The sequence below is a fragment of the Acipenser ruthenus genome, chromosome 27, assembly GCF_902713425.1.
Source record: "Acipenser ruthenus chromosome 27, fAciRut3.2 maternal haplotype, whole genome shotgun sequence".
Taxonomy (NCBI): domain Eukaryota; kingdom Metazoa; phylum Chordata; class Actinopteri; order Acipenseriformes; family Acipenseridae; genus Acipenser; species Acipenser ruthenus.
Genome location: NC_081215.1, coordinates 7902059 through 7917042, shown reverse-complemented (window position 1 = coordinate 7917042; position 14984 = coordinate 7902059). Strand labels below are relative to the sequence as shown.

At 41.1% G+C, this 14984-nt stretch overlaps 1 protein-coding gene across 1 annotated transcript in view; it reads right to left on the bottom strand.

Annotated features, from left to right (window-relative positions):
* LOC117425403 (E3 ubiquitin-protein ligase TRIM62-like) overlaps nt 1-14984 on the bottom strand; it is a 65966-nt gene that overhangs the window by 45253 nt on the left and 5729 nt on the right. The window lies entirely within an intron of this gene.

Genomic DNA, 14984 nt, shown 5'->3' with positions numbered 1-14984 from the left:
TGCTTTTTAATAACTCTGTCTGTCTGCCTGCCAAATATCACTCTGCTCCAGCCAGCACACCCAGTTTTCATTAAAGATATTCCTGTTTTTTTTACTATTCTCTCCTGTTTTCAGGTATTGTCTGTGCACAGAACTGTTTAAACAAGCTAAGCGTGCAGCCAAATGATAGAAATCAACCCACTAGGCGCTGGAACTGCCCTACTGGCAGCCATCCAAGAGCTGCCACGCACCAGTGCCTGTTTGAAAAACACCTGCAAGTAAATTGCAGTAAACCAATCCAGACAATATAACTATATTAGCAGAACCACAGCTGAATTCCAATCCCAGTGTTCAAATTGTTCAGAAGGAAAACGTTACCATCCCTCACTGATTACAGCCTCTAATTCATCAGGGAAACCCTGTGAACAGAAGCACCTGCCAACCGAGCACCACTGTCTGTTTGCTGTTAAGTCTAAGATCTCGTCTTCAGAAGGGAAAGATCAGATTTCATTTATTATTATTTGTTTATTTAGCAGATGCCTTTATCCAAGGTGACTTACAGAGACTAGGGTGTGTGAGCTATGCATCAGCTGCAGAGTCACTTACAACTACATCTCACCCGAAAGACAGAACACAAGGAGGTTAAGTGACTTGCTCAGGGTCACACAACGAGTCAGTGGCTTAGGTGGGATTTGAACCGAGGACCTCCTGGTTACAAGCCCTTTTCTTTAACCACTGGACCACACAGCCTCATTGGTTTAGATACTGTAAAGGTATCCCAAGTCATCACTTCAGATTAAGCAGAGAGCAGGACGAGACCAGGGCATATAATGGATACGGAGTAAAAGTTTAGAACAGAAGGTAGGAAGCACTTTTTACACAGAGTGTATATGCATGGAATAGCCCACCGGGTTAAACGCAGCTTAATTTTCTGTGGACTGTTGTTATCGATTTGTTTTATGATTATCGTGAACTGCACATTGCGTGGAATTTCCTTGTTCTCTTAAACAGGATAATTATTTTTTTCCGTTGCTTTTCATTGACCAAGTTCACATCAAAACCAGAAAGGGGACACTTCTTTCTTGTTGACCACTTCTGACGTTGGGTCTAATAAATACCAGGACAACTTGCACTGACACGAGAGGTCCTCTGCTCTTATTTACTGATCAGTCTTGTCCCTCAATCTCTTTTGTACACGTTGGAAAGGAAATATGTTGAGTGTTTCTGTTAAAGAGTGACAAGCGTGCCACCAAACTGTGCCATTCCAATGTAATGTGCAATAGTTTCTAATGAAGTACTGTAGTTAAAATGCACCTAGATCGGCAGGTTGTGCTGGTTTGTGGTATGTTTTCATTGTCAGCTTCACTGAAAGTATCACAAGGTGACAAACGTCTCTTCATCAGGTGTGTTTTAAACAGACCAGGAATAGCATGTAAGGTACAGGGCTTACGGGAAACACCTGCAATCCCTTCAAATGAAAACATATCTGACACATATGTTATAATATATAGACGTTTCATCCCCAGGTTTAGTAATGACGGGCAGAGCAGAAGATGTGACAGGTTTAACAGGTGGGGTTGACAGTAAGTAAGTGGTCGCTTGGTAGGTGCTTCCATACACAAGACTACACACATTACTGATGTTTGGAGAAGAGAATGTGTTTGCTGCACAGTCATTCTGCAGACTTCTACCCCTAACTTCTCTGAAGGATTGGCAATTATAAACAGGGCCTGTTGTTTTTTTTTTACAGATTTTTGTGTTTTATCTTGATTACAGTCAGATCTTTTTTTTTGTGAGTTTTAAAAGTACAATGGGATAACTTGTACCCTGATTTAGTTTGGGTAATCTCATTGCATTTCTGGTTAGGGTTATGCATTACAGTTAGGTTCTTTTAAAATTTCAAAATCAGGAAATCTTCTATCCAAAATACCAGGATCAATTTCCCCTACTTTGAGAGTAAAGTAACTTAGGGTTGTGAATGGAGGTTGTTCGTAACTCTGAAAATGAGTTTTCAATGGTTTTAATAAAAGTGTACACCTTCTATCTACGCTCTGTCTGGCGAATAATACAAGGATACAGCACAGTAATGCAATGCTCATATTGTTATGGTTTGAAAGGCTTTACAATTGTACTATACATGGGAAAATGCAAAATGTAGTTACTATTCAGATTGTAGCAAAAACACAGATTTAAACGTCGAGGGTTAACGTTAACATTCAGACTCCTTTGGCTTGAAAAAAAACCTTTGCTTGGTGTAAATTTGCCCGTACTTGCTTTGAAATGTGCCTCATTGCTGTCTGGTACAGGCATATTGCCTTCTTCATGACCAGTACGCCACTCATCATCATCCTCAGCTTTGCGTACGATACATCTGTTCTTACGACTCTGCTGTCTTTCACACGTTTGCGTTTCCTAGTTCTTACCATTTCAGAAGGTTAACGTTGTGCTTTTTTTAACTGGATTCTGGTTGCATTGTAGGCATGGGTGAGTGAACGCATTCTTCCAGCTAAAAGTGGGTGTTCAGTTGACAGCTCAGTTTGTACGTTTTGCATTTGTAACTACCAGGTTCTACTATTGATAGATAGATATGACAAACATTTCAACTTGAAGACATTAAGAAAGTCTTCCAGTCGAAACGTTTGGCATTGAATTTGTTACGTTTCTTTAAAAATGTCTACATTTAAATGCGTTGCGTGTTCAACAGGTACAGATAGATAGATGGCTGCATCACAATTTTAACCCAAACATTTTACACAATCCTAACCTTAAAATCACTGTCAGATTGCTACATTGCTATTCATACTTTTGGCAGGACAATTAAAATAATATTCTCCACAGAACAGATGCAATTCAAAGTGTGGATGCTCCTGGAACGGTTAGTATGACCTGCGCCCCCCAGGAATGACCAGATACTGCAGCGTTTAGTATTGGACGAATCGATGACCTGCAGCCCCCCAGGAATGACCAATTCTTAATGTTAGGGCAGAAAGTAGATAAAATGTGTGAAATAACACAGTGATATCTTCACTACACACACTTTGGGAGAGGGAAGGGGTATGTGTGGTCATACTTGCAAATGGTAAAGTCTAATTGATATATATATAAGAAACATTCCCACAATTATAACAGTAAAACCCTCCGAAGCTGATCACTCCTATTTTATAAGCTGATCGTTATCAATGAGAACCATGGTTCACCGATCAACACTTCAAATGATTCCATCAGCATGCATCGGTAAGCTTTAGAATGGAAACAAAAAACTAACCAAATCTTGAACTTTTTTTAACGGTTATGATGCGATTTTCGCAGACCGTTTGGTGTCCACTGATTCATGGACACCCGTTTGTGAAACAGCCACAAAAAACAAACTGGACAATCAACATGATCTGCTTTCTTGATAAATCAGTGCATCAGTGCAAGGAAGGTTAAACTATGGAAGACTGTACCAGATCAAACCACAACAATGAATGCAATTTTGGAGCGCATTTGATCAAGTTAGTGGCACACTGCAACTTTAAAAGAAAAGAAAAAAAATTCAGCATTTTGTTTGCTGACGCATCACTGAGTCACAGTAAAGCTTGTTTCATAAAAAGAGATTAGTAAGTGTGTTTTCCTAATTAAAAAGAAAAGCTGTGACAGGCTGAGAGCCGTAAATGTAGGGGTGTGTGTGGTGTAAATATAGGGCTGGTAAGCAGGATTTTAACCCCCTCCCTGCTAACCCTATAGTTACACCACACACATCATTTCATAAATTATACAGTGCATTAAATATAGCGATTGTGTTTAGGATTCCTCTGAAGAACGTTTTACATGCAAGTCTTTTAATTATAACAAAAATAGGTTATTAGCATGCAGAGCCAGTATCTTGCAGGTTATAATATCATATAGTATTATTACACAGGCAAGTTGCTAAACATTAATCCTTATTCAGACAGCGCAAATGAAGTATTTGCACATCTCAAACAGAAGTACAAATACATTAATATAATAGACACTTTTACTATTTAAATATTGGCTATTTTAGGCACTGTAGAAGGCCTTTCTGTGACTGAAGGGATGTTTAGCCTATCTCTCTGTCACTAATCTCTGTGGTCTCTTGAGTTTGTGCAGGCCCACCTGATCACTAAGAAGTAAGAAACATTGCACAGACATGTTTGACACGGATATTTTGTTGAAAATTTCTGAGCAGAGATGCTTACAATAATTTCTGTGATAAAATTGCATATACAAACCTATAGAAATCGAACAGGAATATTGAACAGAAAATATTTTGTGTTAAACTTCCACACTGTGACAGGGTAGCGTCACGGCCCAGGCTGGTTACGGGCAGGAAAGAGACCAGACAGAAAGCTGACGTTTTGAAGCACTCATTGCACACTTTATTAAACAAAACAAACAGGGCACAAGGGCAAAAATAAAAGGTTCAAACAAAAGAACAAATCCCTTGTAGGCTGGGCATTACCCTTCACTACAATGTTACAAAACTGTATGAAAATAAAAAGTCACCCCCAAACTCCTACAGGAGATTTTGCTCTCCTTTATACGGGTGGCTACTCCCCAGTTAGCACTCAGTTACCTAATTGTGAAATGGCCCCATCCTTGCCAACCTTACATTCCCACACACACTATTTACATTTTAGGGCATTCACCCTGCCACACAAACCTATGCATATTAGCAAAGGTATAGGAATATTACACCAAGACTTTAAGCTCTGTTTTGTCAAAACTCCACACCTATACATATTCACTTTAAGTTTCTAAATAACTTAAAGCTGCTAATTAATATCTAAATGTTTACATTTATTTATTCGTTAGCAACCATAGATGATTATAGTTTCTCATTGGGTTTGGACTACTCACGTGAATCATCCACATACACAGGAGAGAAGGTATGTGGATAACTTTTACACAGTTATCAATTAAATCTTTGTTCAGCATGTCAAAAAGGTATGTGGGTGGTGCAGGGCGAAAGCCCTAAATGTAAATTGTGTGTGTTGGAAATATAGGGTTGGCAGGGAGGGGGTTAAAATCCTCCCTGCCAGAAAACGTGAGAATGTGGCTGGAGACTTAATTGAATGATTAATGAGGCTCCAGCCATGTGGTATTTAAGGAGGAGAAAATCCTTTGTTTAGTGGTTGGGGTGGAGGTGAATATAACCAGTTTTGAACCGAACCGAGGATACTCTGTGTACTGTGAAGGCGAATGCCCAGCCTGACATCAGTGTTTGTACAGTAGTGTTTTGTTTAATCCTTTTATTTTGGCCACCGTGCCTGGTTGTTCTTTCCTGTTGGTGTATTTCTGGTGATTAAACATGTGCACCCAGTGCTTAAACTGCATCTTCCAAGAGTCTCATTCCTGACACTATCCTGTCACAGCGGGCAATAGTAGACTTCACAGGTAACAATACATTCATAAAAAAGAACGTTTCCTGTTCGCAAGCAGTTTCTAAGAAATTGCCAAGGTTGCAAAGACAGGACAATTGCTCAACTACAAGAAGAAGCTTGCTTTTTGTTCTTCCAGTGTGGCTTCTCGCTCCAAGTGGAAATCTGTATTAAAAGGGGCTGTGCCGGTATATAAGAATAAATACAGAAGCCTTTCATTTAGCCTTGCTGTATTAAAAGGGGCTGTGCAGGTGTATAAGAATAAATACAGAAGCCTTTAATTTAGCCTTGCTGATTTAGAAGGGAGGCAGTGCAGGTGTATAAGAATACAGGTGCCCTTCATTTAGCCTCCAAGGACACAGCTCACAATGGGATTTGATTTCAGGTTAGATGAAATGTCTCAGTGGCTCTGATAAAGACTCGCTGACACTGCAGTAGAAACATTAGGGGTGACTAATGCAGCTCATTCCACTGTCTCCTTGGAGAGCTATCCTACATATTCCCAGCAGGGAATTCAAATATGTTAGTCTGTTACACTCGGGTAGTATTGAATTTTTAAATCTTAAAAGTGGGAAACTCTCCTGGAGGCAAAATCCTGGACCTTGAAATGTATCATTCAATAAACTTGTCTGTCAATATGGAAAGCAGGTCGTGCTGACAATAAAAGAACATACAGAAAAGTAAGTGACACATTAAACTGAAACAATAAAGTGAACTAAGAGACACACAGTCAGTTTATGAAGCTTTTACACACGCTTTAATAAAAAGAGAGTGCAGAATGACTGTGTTAATGAGTTTGTCAGACTGCTGTGCTTTGCTGGACAGCCACGGTTTATTGCAGACTGCAGAGAGGCATGTCAGCACAGCGATTGCTCAGATGTTCGCAACATGGGAAAATGTGGCCTCGACTTGCACAGATTCTGCTTCAGCATACATGCCAGGGACATTAAACTTAATCAGAAACCAGAACTGCTACACATCATATTCCACGTGTAAAGTGTTTTTTCCCACCTGATTTTAACAGATGTTTCAATTAAAAACTATTTAATACCGATTTTATGCCTATTTTAATATATGTAAAATAAACTTAATAAAATTCCCGGATTTTTTTTTTTTTTTTTTTTTTTTAAATAGAAAAACCGAAAATGTGGAACACTAAAAATGTGGAACACTAAAAATAATGCATTAATAGCATTAGAAATGCATTACAATACATTATTGTTATATAAATACCTTTATATATACCTTTATTATGACTAAATAATAAATGATTCTAGCTGCTTATTCCACAGAAATGGTGCTGATTATATGCATGCACTATTAATGAGAAAAATAAGACAACTAGAAAAAAAATTATATATATATATATATATATATATATATATATATATATATTTTGTGACTGGGCATAGACCCTGAGTGTTTTGCAGCTGGAGGTGTAGAGGAATGGCCTGGGGTCAAGAAGGTAGTAGCTCAGCCTGAATGAGAGCGTGTAGGAGAGTTGTTGTGTAAGGGAGTAGACTCAGGAAAAGGACGTATGGTGAACAGAAACTTAGACAAAAGAAAGGTATTTGCAAGATATGTATTTGGTTTTACAGGGTAAAAAGAGTTAGCCTTCCCTGCCTTAGGGTTAGGTTTGTTTAAAGAAAAACTGTGTTAGTTAGTGCTGCAAGAGAGCTAGGATTGTGTTTGTTGTTTTTATTTCATTGTAAATAATAAAAGTGCGCAGACCGCTTCCTTTTAACAATGAAATACCAGCAGACCTCCATCATCTCTTTCAGATAAAGTTCATTCCTGACCTGTCAGCTGGGATCTACGCACCAATTGGCATGTGTCTGTTAGGAATGCCCTTGATGCTGCATCTATTCTCTTCACCTTGGTGGGATTAGTGGTACCTTTGACTTTTATTATATCATTTGTCTGGTGTGAATGCTGCAAAGAAAACCATTCTGCAGGCATGGGGTGCTCTAAACCCCACGGAGACCATATTGGGCTCTATTCACAAATGGGAGACTGACCAATTTAGCTTGACCACAATCTCACATGTTTTAAGTTCCCCTCCAATCAGGTCAGATTAAATCTGTCCAGCCACATTCTCACATGGCTGGTCTGTCTGCCTGCTGGAGGGGAACGACACAATGACTTGCGGTCGCTACGACTGAAGGGCTGTAACACTAAAGGGAATCAGTCTGGGGGAATCCATCGAAGGGAATCCTCACAGAAATACACCTCACAAAAAGAAAGAAAACATATAACCAATACTGATGCAATGCATTGTTTCCAAATGTGGATCCTCCCGAACGAGCCCCCAGAAAGAGAATACATGTGCACCAAATGCTGCCATATGTTACACCTCAGGAGCCAGGCCACTGCTTTGGAGGAACAACTTGCCAACATACCGGAAGTTGAGCAGTTGGCAAATCAACCACTCAAAGAGATATTACACCATTGGCAGACAGACGCTATGTTCAACTACACAGAGGAAGAAGCAAAGGAAGACCCAACCCAACAAGTATGCACTGTACAACACTGCCTAGCAGAGCGGAGTGCACCATCAAGAGGGACAAGCGAAGTGGCAGCACACCTGGGCACACAAATGCAACACAGCACAACACGAAACGCATCCCCTACAGTGAACAGTGAAGGGACATCCGACAAACACAAGGAAACACAACTACCTAGCACTGCCACTCGAGAGAACCAGAAAAGAGACGTGGCAACTACCTAGCACTGCCACTCGAGTGAACCAGAAAAGAGACGTGGCAACTACCTAGCACTGCCACTCAAGAACCAGAAAAGAGACGTGGCAACTACCTAGCACTGCCACTCAAGAACCAGAAGAGAGACGTGGCAACTACCTAGCACTGCCACTCAAGAACCAGAAAAGAGACGTGGCAGCTACCTAGCACTGCCACTCAAGAACCAGAAAAGAGACGTGGCAACTACCTAGCACTGCCACTCGAGAGAACCAGAAAAGAGACGTGGCAACTACCTAGCACTGCCACTCAAGAGAACCAGAAAAGAGACGTGGCAACTACCTAGCACTGCCACTCAAGAGAACCAGAAAAGAGACGTGGCAGCTACCTAGCACTGCCACTCAAGAACCAGAAAAGAGACGTGGCAACTACCTAGCACTGCCACTCAAGAACCAGAAGAGAGACGTGGCAACTACCTAGCACTGCCACTCAAGAACCAGAAAAGAGACGTGGCAGCTACCTAGCACTGCCACTCAAGAACCAGAAAAGAGACGTGGCAACTACCTAGCACTGCCACTCGAGAGAACCAGAAAAGAGACGTGGCAACTACCTAGCACTGCCACTCAAGAGAACCAGAAAAGAGACGTGGCAACTACCTAGCACTGCCACTCAAGAGAACCAGAAAAGAGACGTGGCAGCTACCTAGCACTGCCACTCAAGAACCAGAAAAGAGACGTGGCAACTACCTAGCACTGCCACTCAAGTGAACCAGAAAAGAGACGTGGCAGCTACCTAGCACTGCCACTCGAGAGAACCAGAAAAGAGACGTGGCAGCTACCTAGCACTGCCACTCAAGAACCAGAAAAGAGACATGGCAACTACCTAGCACTGCCACTCAAGAACCAGAAGAGAGACGTGGCAACTACCTAGCACTGCCACTCGAGAGAACCAGAAAAGAGACGTGGCAGCTACCTAGCACTGCCACTCAAGAACCAGAAAAGAGACGTGGCAACTACCTAGCACTGCCACTCAAGAACCAGAAGAGAGACGTGGCAACTACCTAGCACTGCCACTCGAGAGAACCAGAAAAGAGACGTGGCAGCTACCTAGCACTGCCACTCAAGAACCAGAAAAGAGACGTGGCAACTACCTAGCACTGCCACTCAAGAACCAGAAGAGAGACGTGGCAGCTACCTAGCACTGCCACTCAAGAACCAGAAAAGAGACGTGGCAACTACCTAGCACTGCCACTCAAGAACCAGAAAAGAGACGTGGCAGCTACCTAGCACTGCCACTCAAGAACCAGAAAAGAGACGTGGCAGCTACCTAGCACTGCCACTCGAGAGAACCAGAAAAGAGACGTGGTGGTAGTAGGAGAGTTCTTCCATAGTCATTGTAATTTCGAGGTTATTTGCCCGTCTGTGTTGAGAATGGAATAGGACATTGTAATTTCAAAGCTATTCTCCCATCTCGCCTGTTTGAGAATGGAATAGGACACTTTAATTTTGAAGCTATTCTCCCGTCTGTGTTGTTAATGGAACAGGACATTGTAATTACAAAGCTATTCTCCCATCTCGCCTGTTTGAGAATGGAATAGGACACTTTAATTTTGAAGCTATTCTCCTGTATCTGCTTGAGAATGGAATATGACATTGTAATTTTGAAGGTATGCTCCTGTCTCTGTTTGCTAATAGAGCCCATTGTAAGAATGGAGCTGGCCTTGGCGAGGTCGTGAAGATCCTCCAGCTACATTGCTGAAGCGCCTGCCCAGCTCACAAATGATTCTTCTGCAGACTGAGCCCTTCACTTTATTTTCTTTTGTATTGTATGTATTACATATGTGTTTACTATATTTTACTGAAACAACATGTATCTCTGATTGCTACACTAATAAGAATGTAATCACTAATAATGCAGCAGGTTTGAAGTAAAGACCCTAATGTACTGTATCACTGTGTGTCAGTCTGCTGAAGCCTGCAGCTTCCACCTGCTAGGCAATTAGATTATTTAGTTCAATTTGATTGATTTTTTTAAATTTTGCCTCCCCGCAGAGCGTAATTGAGATGCAGCCAGGCTGATGCACAGAGTATGTTTCTCAGTTCAGGTGTGTTGTAGAGAGTAAATGTTGGAAATATATTTTCTACACACACTGCCTCCCTTGTCATTGTCTAGTTCTGCTTTTCATTTCTTACAGGTTTTCTTAACTTTGCAACATTCTGAAAATATTTTTTGAAGGACCAAAGACAAATGTTTAGTCTTTTTCGTTGTTGAACTGAGATTCATACACTGATGAGTGGGTGATGTGGTCTCCAATAATAAACAAAAACGAAGAGAGAGAAAGCAAACGCTCGTGCCAAACGTCCTTATGTGTTGGCGCTAGACTAGAGAATGCATGTTTAAATGTTATATTGCAGTTCTAAAATGAATATTATATTTACATATCTTACGCCTCGTCATGAGCAGGTACTGTAATACCTTTCAAAATAAATACAGTGCATTTGTCATACACAAAGCTCTCAAAAGTGTCTTCTTTTCAGATCAGATTGAAATCTTGAAAGGAAGAGCTTGTCAAAAGAATCATTACAAAAATGTGTCTATGTAAAATCAGGGCAGCTATCATATTTTACTTCATCATTTTATTTAATGTGTAATACATACAGTATAAACAGAAATAATGGAATTAAAGTTAGTGTGACGGGATACTGCCCCGTCTTTATGATCATGGTTAGGACTGGCAGGGAGGGGGTTAAAATTCCTCCCTGCCAGAAAAACATGTGAGAATGTGGCTGATGGACTAATTAGCAATTATTGAATAATTGGGCTCCAGCCACAGGGGATAAAAGCCAGGGGAGAGGCCCTGGCTAGAGGGAGTTGGAGAGTGGTAGAGAGAGTTCTGGAAGGAGAAGGTGTGTTTTGTTTGTGCTGTGTTTTTCTGTTCCAGTGAAGGTAACGCCCAGCCTGGAAACCTTTATTTTTGTAAGTTTTGTTTTTTTGCTTTGTGTTTGTTTGATGTTTAAACCTTTTTGCTTGGCCCTTGTGCTGGTTTATTTTGTATTTTTGTTTATTAAAAACTTTATTTTTGAACTTTAAAACTGTCTCTGAGTCTCAACCCTCGGTCCATCCTGTCACAGTTACATTCAAAGTTAATACACTATAGATCTACAGTACAATACATATTACACAGAACCTGTGCAGGCTCTGCAATGTTCTATCCCTTGTTCTTGTGTATTTTGCTGCCATCAAGAGATAGCCTAACAACTACTGTATTGCACAGCAATGCTAGTATTTAAAATGTCTTGGTCACAAACTTGTCATGTATTACATGGAAGTGTCTTGCGGCTCTCGACCATGTGTACATTTTTTGTTCCAATTACTGTCCATTATCATTAATGAATACTGATATTAAAATAATAAGTACAAAGTTAGAAAATGTCCGCTCTAGTGCACTGTGTTTTGATATCTGTCCTCTAAATCACTGCAGAAAGACCCATTAAAAAAAAGAAACCAAAAAAAACATAACAATAAGTGCTCTGGCTTTTCTGTTCCGTACAACATCATGGATCGCTACTGCTATGTTATGTGGGCAATAATCCTTACACTATCAGTGCACTAGAGCGGACATTTTGAAAAGAGCTTTGAAACAGACTTTAAAGTTATAAGTGTAAAAAGCTGTAAGCATGTTAACAATAAAAATAAAAATTGCAGTATGTTATTTAAACAGTTGTAGCAGCACGTGGGGACTTGTATCGCTGTATTTTTCAAAACCCTGCTACTTACTCTTTAAGCTCAAGCTGTACCCATCTCAGTGCTTTCCCATTTGGCACAATCCTGATTTTCTGATGGCAGGTAAACAGTTTGAGTTTATTTCCTGGAGGCAAAAGGGTATTTCCCATCGAAACCCTCTTTTTGAGCTTGGGAAGTTTTTATCTTTTGAGAGGCTGCAAGAAAAAATGTCCTTCAAAAACATATACCTTCAACATCTTCAAATGAGACAGCCCTAAAAACGAAACTATCCACCAAACTAATACTGCCCCCTCCACTTGGGATCCAATGAAAGGGAGATTGTTGCCCCCATTCTATTTTCTGGGGTAAAATGCAGCAATACTCTTTCAGTTTCGAGGAATGCTAAAGTGAACCTTATCCAGTATAAGGTTCTTCACAGAGCACACCTTTCCAGCAGAAAGAAGGTTGTTTCTGATGGGTCTCTCAGACACCCAAACATGCCAGTGCTGTTCAGGAGATGAGATAGACAGCTTTGTGCATGCACTGTGGTACTGTCCAGTAATAGAAACATTTTGGAGGAAGGTACCGAGCACTCTATTTTGTACCCTTGGCTGTACATCCCTGCTTCACCTGCACTATGTTTACTAGGTACCTTTCAAGCTCTGACCTTCCTTTGAAAAACAAATGCTTTATTACTATCCCTTACAACTGCAAAAAAAGTAATTTTACAAAACTGGAAAAACAGAACTAATACATCAATCCCCCCAGAGCAGGGTTGCCTACCTTGCAATATTGTTTTTACTGACATGTAGACTTAGTGTCCTTTTTTGTTTTACTGACACTGTATTTTTTTACTGACATAATTTTTAAAAAAATTATGTGCGGCTATGGCCAAAAGTTTTTCATCACCCTATAGAATTAACTCATTTTGCATCATAAAGTGGAATGAAACATGCTGAATAATGCTACTTTAACATATTGAATTACATACTGCTTTGTAGTTTTCCATATACAGTCACGAAAAACTGAGAAATTTTACATTTTGAAATCTAACATGAAAAATTGTACTACTATTATGGCTTCTAGTAGACTTTTGCAGTACCATTTTGTATTTTCTTTGATTACCTGATGTTAAATAAAATATCTAAATTATGTTGAAAGTATTTTTTTTTCTTCTAAATTATGTCCAAATCCTAAAATTCTAGGTGATGCAAAACTTTTGGCCATAGCTGTACTTACATTTCTCTAGGTCATTTTTACTTCTTATAGTCAAACATGGACACATCTCCAGACTGGATTGTTGGTCTGAAGCTGGTGCTGTTTTTAACAGCAGTTTTGATGATCAGAATTCCATTCAGAATGTCTGGAGACAATTGATTTCTTATGTCTGTTTTTACAAGGTTCATCTAAGAAAAAAAATGTACTAATTCTGCAGTACTGTGTGGCACAGCCAACATATTAAAGGAAACTTGGCAAGCGTAGGAAAGCGTGGCTCTCTGCTATGTGTAGACAAGAGCACAATTGTGTACCAGTATGGTGACTTTTTTTTGCTGACTAGCCGTACATTTACAGGCTGTTGGCAACCTTGCCTCAGGGGTTAAATAAAATGCTTGGTCATGCATCTATTGAGAGACACAGCAAGGTTACAGGATAAATACAATAAATTGAATGAAATATGGGCGCCCTTTTTTCCCCAGGCCTGCATTTGCTAGTCCATTTTTACATGCATATGTTTGTGTTTATTTATGTATGCATGTGTAAACAGTATATGTATAAATGTATATACATATATAATGAAGTGTACAACTTGGGTTTGGGAGGATGAACAAACCCCCACACATTATCACTTCATCTAATTGAAGCCTAATGAATCCAAATTGAATTACTGCTAGCACAAATAACCTGTTTACTCGCCCTTCCTTTTCGCATTTGCTCTTTCGTAACCCACCACCCGCCCCCATCTCCTACTTTAAATTTCTAAGTAGAGTTCTATGGGGTCTCCTGCCTTGTCCAAATAAGTAGGTGTTATGCCAAATTGTTTGTTCTATGTTCATTTGCTTCGCATATCTCATCAATAAAGTTTGTTCATCATTGTGTCGTGGGGTTTGTTCTGAACTACTGAAATAGTTCAGAACTACTTTTAGGCCTCTTCTCAGGACTTAGCCTTAACACAGACACTTAAACATTTAGACCTGCTATATATACACCTGCTTCTTAATATTACTCGCAAGCAAACAAAAACCAATACAATAAGTGTCACTTGTCTGAAAATTGATGGATAGGGGAGTGTGACAGGATGGACCGAGGTTTGAGACTCAGAGACAGTTAAAAGTTCAAAATAAAGATTTTAATAAACAAAAATACAAAATAAACCAGCACAAGGGCCAAACAAAGAGATTTAAACACAAAATACAAACAAAACAAAAACTTACAAAATAAAGTTTCCAGGCTGGGCCTTGCCTTCACTGGAACAGAAAAACACCACATACAAACACACTCTTGCTTCTGGAAATCTCTTTCTCCTACTCTCTTCCCTAGCCAGGGCCTCTCCCCTGGCTTTTATCCCCTGTGGCTGGAGCCCAATTATTCAATAATTACTGATTAGTCAATTAGGGCTCCAGCCACATTCTCACATGTTTTTCTGGCAGGGAGGAATTTTAACCCCCTCCCTGCCAGTCCCAACATTTATCATAAAGACGGGGCAGTGCCCCGTCACATATCCCCCCCCTTGTGCCAAGCACAACATGGCCTAAATGGCCACCTCCCCCCTCAGTCTCAGTCCCGGAAGAGGGGGAGGCACAGTGTCCATGGGGGTGGCCATGGTGGGACGTCCGGCACCACCCAATTCTTCGTGGCCGGCAGCTCCCTCTTCCGGGGCTCCGGCCACACACCATCTTGCCGCGAAAGTGCCGCTGGGGGAGCTGGTCTCCTGACCTCCCTCCCCCTCTTCATGGCCAGCAACTCCCCTCCGTGGGGCTCCGGCCATAGTGTAGCGACCCCAGGCGAAGCAGGATCCCCGAAGACCCCAAGCGACGGCAGCAGCAGCGGACCCTCGGGAGGCGACGGCAGCAGCAGCGGACCCTCGGGAGGCGACGGCAGCAGCAGCGGACCCTCGGGAGGCGGAGGCGGGAACGGCGGCCCGGCTCCCTCTGGTGGCGGAGGCGGGAACGGCGGCCCGGCTCCCTCTGGTGGCGGAGGCGGGAAC